We start from the raw sequence: 7705 nt of genomic DNA on the forward strand, positions 1-7705 counted from the left end.
AGGTCATGATTTGTGATCAAATCACGTTAAATATTGTGCTCTGTGGATTTAATGTTGCTGGATTTTTCATTCCATGTTCATGCTTTGATATTGTATAGTTTCCATTTATTGTTTATATTGATATGAATGTGCAATACCTGTGAATGTTATATACCCTTGCTGATTTTCACCAATCGATCCCAACAACTGGTATCATAGCTTAGGGTTTTTTCTTCATTGTGTTTGTGAAGAAATGATATTTTTGCTATTGTGGTTATTTGTTGTATTTTTTCTTGAAAATGGAAAGGGTAATGGAATTTGAAAAATTAAATCAAAGTAATTGGCCAATATAGAAAATGATGATAGAAGATTATTTTGTCGGAAAATAATTAGATCGGCCACTTCGAAGTAGGGAGGCCATGCCTGTTGGAATGGAAGATTGGGAATGGGATGTTCTTGATTGAAAATGTTTGGTAGCTATTAGACTATGTATTTCACCGTCAATTTTATTTGATGTTTGTCAATATAAAACATTTACAGAGCTTTGGCAATCTTTTGAGCAACCCTCTGGTGCAAATAAAATAAATGCGATGAAACAATTATTTCTTCTGAAAATGAAAGAAGGTGGTCAAATTAGGTCGCATGTGAGTGAATTTAATTCAATTTTTACACAATTGAGGTCTTTGAAAGTGAATTTGGATGAATAAGTATTATGTTTGCTTTTGCTGAGTTCTTTGCCTGCTAGTTGGGATACCTTGGTTACTACTGTGACTAATACAATGGGTAACAAGTTTTATTTAAAAGATGTTGTAGCTTCTTTCTTAAATGAAGAGACTAGAAAAGCATCCACCAAAATACTTGCCGAATCAAAGCAAGCATTGGCAGCAAGAGATAGAGGAAGAACACAATATAAAGACCAACCCTATGGATTTAATAGGGGCAAATCTCATAGCAGAGGCAGGTCCAAGTCACAAGGCAAGAATGTTACTTGCTGGTATTGCAAGAACCTGGTCGCACAAGGAAAGATTATTATTATTTAAAGAATAAGCAAAATGCCAAGGGTAAGGATAAACCATGCCGAAACAAGTACAGTTTCAGATATTGAAGATGATGTCACTTTTACTGTTGCATGCACAACATTGTCTATTGCAGATATTTGGGTTTTAGACTCTAGTGCTTCATTTCGTATTTACCCAAAAAGGACATATTTTTCATCTTACATTGATGTGGATGGTGGCTTGGTTTATCTTGGTGATGATCGAGCTTTCAAAATGCTGGGTATTGAAAATGTTGTTATGAAGCAATCAGATGGAGAAAAGCACACATCAAAAAATGTGATGCATATTCTTGCGTTGAAGAAAAATTTCATTTCAGTGGGGCAATTAGATGACTCTAGCTTTGGAAATGGGTCATGGAAAATTTCATGAGGTTGTATGACAATATTGAAAAGGCAAAAAGATGAGAGTCTCTACACTCTTCATGGCACAACTCAAAAAAGAATGATGCTACAAAGAAGATCGTTGTTGTAGCTAGTAGGCATGAGGATATGCAGATTTGGCATAGCGGTTTGGGTCATCTCAGTGAGCATGGTATGAGCGTATTGTAAACTCAAAATCTTATTCCTATTTCTAAGCATTTCTTTCTTGATTTTTGTGATCATTGCGCCATGGGTAAGCAGCATAGAGTTAGTTTTAAAAGAAATGAATCTCATAAAAAAAGTAAAGCATTAGAATTGATTTATTCTGATGTTTGTGGCTCTGTTAATGTTAAATCTTTTGATGGAACGTTTTATTTTGTCACGTTTTTAGATTATTATTTATCCATTCGCATCTAAGGATCAAGTTTTTGAAGTTTTCAAAGATTTTAAAGCCAAGGTTGAAAAAGAAACAAAGAGATTTATAAAATGCTTGCAAACTGATAATGGTGGTGAATATTGCTCGAATACTTTCGATACTTTTTGTAAAGATAATGACATTCGCAGAGTAAGGAATGTTCTTGGGACACTACAACAAAATGGTGTCATTAAGATGATGAATAGGACCATCATTGAAAGAGAAAGAAGCATACTATCACAATCTGGTCTTGGTAAGCAATTTTAGGCAGAAATTGCTAGTACAACTGTATGTATGATTAATAGATCTCCCAGTGCCTCTTTGAATGGTGAAATACTTGAAATTCTATGGAGAGGTAAGAGTGTGTCATATGAACACTTGAGAACATTTGGGTATGAAGCTTATGTTCAAGTGCCCAGCAAAAGTAGAATCAAGCTGAATGTCAAGTCAAGAAGTTGTATTTTTCTTGCGTATGGTGGTGATGATAGATGTTATAGGATTTGGGATCTTATTGCAAATAAAACTATCAAAAGTCGGAATGTTCTCTTTAATGAGAATATAATGGCTTTTGAAAAGAAGCAAGAAAAGCCGAAACAAGAAAGACTTGTTTTGGATATACAAGAACCAAATCCCATTGTTTTATCTCGGCAACTGAAAGAGAGTCAAGCTCAAACTCAAGACAATTTTGATGTAGGTGATGCTAGTTGAGTGGATGACACTGAATTAGTTCAAGATGAAGAAGGCATACTTGTTACACCTGAGCCAGAATTGAGAAGATCCACATGCCCTCACAAACCCACATAAAGGTCTTCTCCTTCCTTTTATTATGTTTTGTATACTGATAGTGGTGTATTGAGCCTTTTCAGAATGCTATTTATTGCCCTAATGCTGAAATGTGGCATAAAGCAATGGAGGAGGAGATTGATGCTTTGCATAAGAATGACACGTGGGAGTTGGTGGAACTTCCACATGGGAATAAAGCATTGAAGAATAGGTGGGTATATGTTATTAAGTGGGAGGCAAATGGTCTTTTGTGATATAAAGCCAGACTTGTGGTGAAAGATTATGGACAAGAACCAAGTGTTAATTTTAATGAAATTTTTGCTTAAGTTGTTAAGCATAGGTCTATTAAAGTTGTTTTATCTTTGGTTGTTAACTTGAATTTGGAGCTAGAACAACTTGATATTAAAACTGTCTTCTTACATGATAATCTTGATAAAGAAATTTATATGTGTAAACCTGAAGGTTTTGAGAACAAAACCAATCATAACTTAGTTTGCAAGTTGAAAAAGGGATTGTATGGTTTGAAACAAGCATCTAGGCAATGGTATAAGAAATTTGAGAGTTTTATGTTGCGTGAAGGTTATTCTAAATACGTTTTTTATCATTGTGTGTACTTCATGGGTTCAACATATGATTCTTTTACTGTTTTGTTGTTTTATGTTGATGATATGCATGTTGCTAGCAATGATTTGTGTGAAACCAAGCGTTTAAAGCTTGATATGTCCAAGAATTTTGCCACTAAGGATCTTGGACCAGTCAAAAAGATTTTGGGCATGTACATCAATAGAGACAGAAAGCAAGGCAAGCTTTGGTTAAGTTAATCTGAATATATTTCTAAAGTTCTTGAGTGCTTCAATATGGTTGACTATAAACCTGTTTCCATGCCATTAACTGCATATTTCAAGTTGTTTAAAAGGGAGTCTCCAATGAATGAGGTAGATAAAAATAAGATAAAGAATGTTTCATATATTTCTGTAGTGGGTAGTTTAATGTATGCAATGGTTTGTACTAAACCTGACATTACCCATGCAGTGGGAGTTGTTTCCAGATTTATGTCTAATCCAAGTTGGGACCATTGATAAACAGTTAAGTGGATTCTTCGGTATTTGAAGTGGATACGAAATGTATGCTTGTGTTTTATAAATTCATAATTGGAAGTTGTTGGTTTTGTAGATGAAGTTTATGCAGGATGCCGTGATACTAGAAGGTTTACCACTTGATATATTTTCAATGTTGGTGGTGATGTAGTCAGGTAGATGTCAAGGTTGCAGGATATCGTTCCCTTGTCATCAACTGAAGATGAGTATGTGTCATTGACTGAGGCAGCGAAGCAAATGATTTGGTTGTGAATGTCACTTAGCCAGTTTGGGGTGAAACAAGAAAAATATATTGTGCATTGTGATAACTAGAGTGATATTCATCTGGCTAAGAATACATCGTATCATTCCAAGATAAAGCATATAGAGGTTGGATATCATTTTATTCGGTTGGCCCTCGAGCGCAGATTTACAAATGGACAAGATTCATATTGAGAAGAACCTTGCCGATATGTTAACAAAGGTTGTATGAACTAAAAATAATACGACGTGTAGAAGGCTTTCGGGGTTGGAGGAGACGTAACCTCGGGTGGATGGAGAGTGGTGCATTGGCGATTATTTCAAAGACTTTGTGATTTGTCTTCAAGTGAGAGATTGTTACATGTGTAAAAACAAATAGTACATGTGGGAGTTTTATTTAACTTTTCTCTTTTTTATTTTGGGCCATTGGATTACATCTAATCCAATAGTTGTGGTGTTGTTAGAACTTTACTCTTTTAAAGGGACTAAAACCTTTTTGTTTAGAGAGAGAAAGAGTGAGAAAAAGATAGAAAGATTGGGTGGCAATTGGGTTTTCTCTTAGGAGCTTAGTATACTCTGTTTTAGAGATAGAGTGAGTAAAAAGCTTGAACTCTATTGTGGGTTTGCTGTATGTCCTGTTTTAGTAAGAGAAAACGTTAAAGAGAATTTTTTGGTGCTCTTAGTGCCTTATTTTGGGGCTCTATTTAGAGTGAGAAAGGGTTGCTGGAAATTGATATTTTGAGCTCGATTTCACTTTGTAATATTCCCAAATCAGTAAGTAAAGTCTCGCGTCATTCTCCTGTGGATGTAGGTCACGATTTGTGATCAAACCACGTTAAATCTTTATGCTCTGTAGATTGAATACTGCTAGATTTTTCATTTCATGTTATTGCTTTGATGTTATGTAGTTTCCATTGCTTGCTTATATTGATATGAATGCACAATAATTGTGAATGTTATAAATCCTTGCTAATCCCAACAGAAAGTACTTTACAATCTACCAACCCCAACCTAATGGTAAAGTTGTATTCGATGAAGCTTTATGCAATGCACTTCATAAAGCAGTAGTCTCTAATGTAAAAAGAGACTGGCATGAAAGATTACCGAAAGTATTGTACGCCTACAAGACCACAACGAGAGGACCAATTGTGATTACTACACATGCCTTTATTTATGTTGGAGAATCGGTTTTACCCCTATATTTCAAAATACCGTCTTTACGCGTGATAGTATATAATAACACGTGGGAAGATGACAGGGCTATGATTCGCTTGGAAGAACTTGAAGCATTACATGAAAGGCGACTCTGTGCCAAGCAAAATAGAGAAATATATCAAGCACAAATGGGTAATGCCTACGCAAAATTGCTCATTCAAGCAGGGTGAGCTTGTTCTTGCCCTAATACATTGCATCATATACCCTAGGAAACCACATGAGAAATTTCAACCTAATGTGAATGTGCATTTGTTGTGTTGAAGAAGTGGTTGCCTCTCTTGAAAGTAGCAACATCATATATTTATGAAATATTGCTTGCACTTTGCACAATCATATTTGATCTATAGTTGGTGGTGATGATTGGCTCTACTAGGAGTATGATAGGGATCTTGAACTTTGAACCAATTGAAGAAACAAATAATCTCAAATTGCATAACAATGTAAACCCTTGCTCATAAAAATGATGGCGATGAATTGGGAGATTGTATTGCTAATGCACTTTGGGATGACTATTTTGCTTACCATTGAGCACAAATTAGCATAAAAATATATGATTGGTTGTAATTGTGAATTCCATGCTTCTATTTTGTTTTGGATAATAATATTTTGTGGATTTTATTTTGGTCAATATATAGATATAAGGTTAAGCTTGCCCCACGATATTATAAAACTGAGATCATAATCTTTAAAATGGGCGAAATTAGTCATGGTTTATGGGTTATGGAACGGGTATTAAAGTCTCTTATTTACTATTGCATTTGTTCATTATCCTCTCAATAGCCATGAAACACTTTAATTTTTTCCACATTATTTGTTTATCAAACCCATGAGAAAAGAGAGTTAAAGATCAAGGTTGGTTAAACATGATATAATGAAAAACATAAAGAAAAAAAATATGAAGTCATAATTTACTTGCAAAGCATTCAAATAAACATATCTAACTAATAAAATTTACTTTTAATATTTTAACAAAATTCAAATACTCTATCAAAAATATAAAATAAGATGAACAAGTTTCTCATTGAAATAATTAAAAAAAAAAATGATGTAGGATTTTTTATTTGACGTCCAAACTGGGCCTTAGGACCCAAGGCAATCGGAGAGGAGACTTTACCACAAGCAAAAGCTGGAAAATATTAATTGAGTTTGCATCTCATGCTCATGAGGGACATAGTATATAACAACTCTCTCGAGAAAATGGTAACTTCATGAATTTTTCTTTTTCTGAATTTTTAGGATCCATCTAAGTGTCATCAGATTAGGGGTGGGAATGGACCCGGGCTAGACACGGGACCCGTCGTATATACCTGACACGGGACCCGTCGTTTATACCCGACACGGGTCGGGTATGGGTCTCGCATTTGGACCCGGCGGGTCAGGCCCGGGTCCAAAACTTGGACCCGAACACTATCTAGGGTCCAGGTCCGAGTCTGGATCCAACTAGACCCGACCTGTACTTGTAAAATGTTAGAGATAAAATAGTTTACTTTAAGTCCTATTCATTTCAGTGTATTAAAGAACGTATATAATTAAAACTAATAGTCATCTTTAATTATTAAATGACAAATCACATGGCTTGAAATCTAATAGCGGATGATTGTGACCTTGTTGCCAATAATACAAGTATATGATGCTAAAAAAAAGGGCAAAAAAAAAAAAAAAAAAGCATCCCATAGTGAGGATGACAATGGACCTGAGACCCGACAAGTACGGGTATGGGTCCAATTTTGGACCCGACGGGTCAGGTCCGGGTCCAAAACCTGGACCCGAATCTATTCGGGTCTGGGTCCAGGTCCAGCCCGACCCGACCCGTTGCCACCCCTACATCAGATGATCATTTTGAAGAAAAAAAATTAAATTTTAAAATCTTGAACACCTAGATCTTTCCCTTTGAAATTAGATGGTCTTGTTCAATCCTGGGATATTAATTTCTTTGAGGCACATAGAGCGACTTATATATTTATTTGCTCTTTGATGTTGCTTGCTAGGTTCTACATGTTAAATCCCCAACTTTTAAGATCCGAAAAGCATCAAGGGTGCCTTTCCTTGATTCTGAATTCCATCACCAGAGCGCACAAGCCTCCCATTTTCCCTTCCCCACTGTTTGTAAACATTTTTGTTTGTAACACAATAGGGCCAAAGACACATTAAATTGTGGTCATCCCATGAAATTAATATTCTAAAAATTCTCAATCCGATCGGGATTGGGAGATTCAAATTGAATTGATGGTACCAGCCCAATTTTTAGTCCGAATAGAGAATCGGTCTAGTTTTGATCGACTTGGTTCTATCAAAGAAACAAGTGAGTATATCCGGGAATTAGGTGATCCGGACAAGCTGAATCCCCCAATTCCAACCCCTTTTTATTATTTTTTCAATTACCCAACTTTCAAATTTAAAATTATTATCTAACCTTTCCTCTAACCAATTCTTGCTCTAGAAAAATCGGCTTGAAGCGGCCGTTCGGATTGGTGCAATGCCTGATTTGGCCTCATAGTCCCGGCTTTTAAAATATCAAACTATGATATGATAGGGAGAAATTGTGACAGACAGAGAAAC

At 35.5% G+C, this 7705-nt stretch overlaps 1 long non-coding RNA gene across 1 annotated transcript; it reads left to right on the forward strand.

Annotated features, from left to right (window-relative positions):
* The first annotated feature begins 2655 nt into the window (after window positions 1-2655).
* Window positions 2656-4692, forward strand: LOC148783853 (uncharacterized). The gene is made up of 2 exons (XR_016055342.1): window positions 2656-3679; window positions 3768-4692. It is a non-coding gene; the product is annotated as an uncharacterized LOC148783853 (long non-coding RNA).
* Window positions 4693-7705: the final 3013 nt, after the last annotated feature.

The sequence above is a fragment of the Amborella trichopoda genome, chromosome 1 (genome assembly GCF_054954075.1).
Source record: "Amborella trichopoda isolate Santa Cruz 75 chromosome 1, AtrichopodaSantaCruz75HAP2 v2.0, whole genome shotgun sequence".
Classification (NCBI taxonomy): Eukaryota; Viridiplantae; Streptophyta; class Magnoliopsida; order Amborellales; family Amborellaceae; genus Amborella; species Amborella trichopoda.